The sequence below is a fragment of the Vidua chalybeata genome, chromosome 16 (assembly GCF_026979565.1).
Source record: "Vidua chalybeata isolate OUT-0048 chromosome 16, bVidCha1 merged haplotype, whole genome shotgun sequence".
Lineage (NCBI taxonomy): Eukaryota > Metazoa > Chordata > Aves > Passeriformes > Viduidae > Vidua > Vidua chalybeata.
This window is the reverse complement of record NC_071545.1, coordinates 9,229,110-9,230,548: the sequence shown is the minus strand read 5'-3', so window position 1 is coordinate 9,230,548 and position 1,439 is coordinate 9,229,110.

The window sequence follows — 1,439 nt, the reverse complement described above, 5'->3', positions numbered from 1 at the left end:
CTTCAGGTTGGTCTTTTCAGCTAAATTAAATTGCGCTACTGCACATTTCCCTATGAGAAATGGCAGTATTATGCACCAGATTTCACGTTCTAAAGACCATGTTTTCTCAAAGCACTCACATTTGCATTTGTTCCCAAACACTGGCTTTCTGGGTTGAAAATGCCCATGTTTAAGCTTTTCCTCAAGCTAGAATTTGTGGAAAATTTAAACAAAACTCCTTATTCTTTCATGAGTTACATGGAAATTAATGTAAATAGGTTCTGGCTTAATTGTATTACTTGGCAGCCTACGAAGAGTCTGCCTTTTTTACTGCTGTTCAATCCCTTACTCATGTAAATAATCCTCATTAGTGCATTTTACCATGAATAGGGGTTACAGAACCGAGACTGGAAGATGTGAGTCCGTCCTTCATTCGCGACAGATGGATGGTCTCTTGCAGCATCACAGACAGAAAAATGCACAATCCCAGTGCTCTCTAAAGAGAGCAGAAAAACACTGCTGCTGAGATAATCTTCAGGAGGAAGATTACCAATATTTAATTAAAAACACACAGAGCAGATGCTCTGACTCTCTGCCAGGAAAACCCACCATTACTTACATAAATTAAACTGTGTCTCAGCATGGGGACTGGAGGGAGCAGCACACATGCAGGAACACCACTTGCAATTTGACTGTACCTGTAATTTTGTCACCAATTTCCAGCACCATGCTGAGGCTGCAAGCCCTGGTTTGAGAATGTCAAGTAGACACTTGACTAAGCCCCTGTTTAATGCTGCTTCCTAAGGGCACATTTTTTCTCAAATTCATGCAGAGTTTAAACAAACACATGTGCAACATTAGTGATTGTGCAGAAAATCTCTTGAGGTCCTAGTCATCTCCCAGCTGCAAACCACTGTGGTAAATATTAGCAGTTATCAATAACTGAGCACTTTTGCCCCATGAGCACAGAACCTGCATTTCTTCATTTTTCACTCTGCTCTCAGTCCAGCTGAGCACCCCAAGGAGAGCAGCACCCGGCAGGGCTGATGTTGGGATGATTCATGGCAGGGCCTGGGAGAACACAGACTCATCAAAAGAATTCTGAAAGCCTAGAAGAAGCCAGATGTCTGGTTCCCACTGTGTGAAATTGTGTTGATAATGATTAAAAAATCACCACCTGCCGTGGTAGGCTACTGATAATGGTGAATACTGTAACTGGTGTGACACATGAGCACAACTGAACACGTCATGAGAGTAGCTTGTTTTAAACTCTGGCAAATCACGGAGTCATTAAGGTTGCAAAAGACCTCCAAGGTCAAGACCAACCTTTTACTGAATCCCACCACAGCCACTAGACTGTATCACAAAGTGCCACGTCGACTTGTTTTTTGAACACTTCCAGGGATGGTGGCTCCACCACTTCCCTAGGCAGCCTGTTCCAATGTTTAACCCACTCTTTC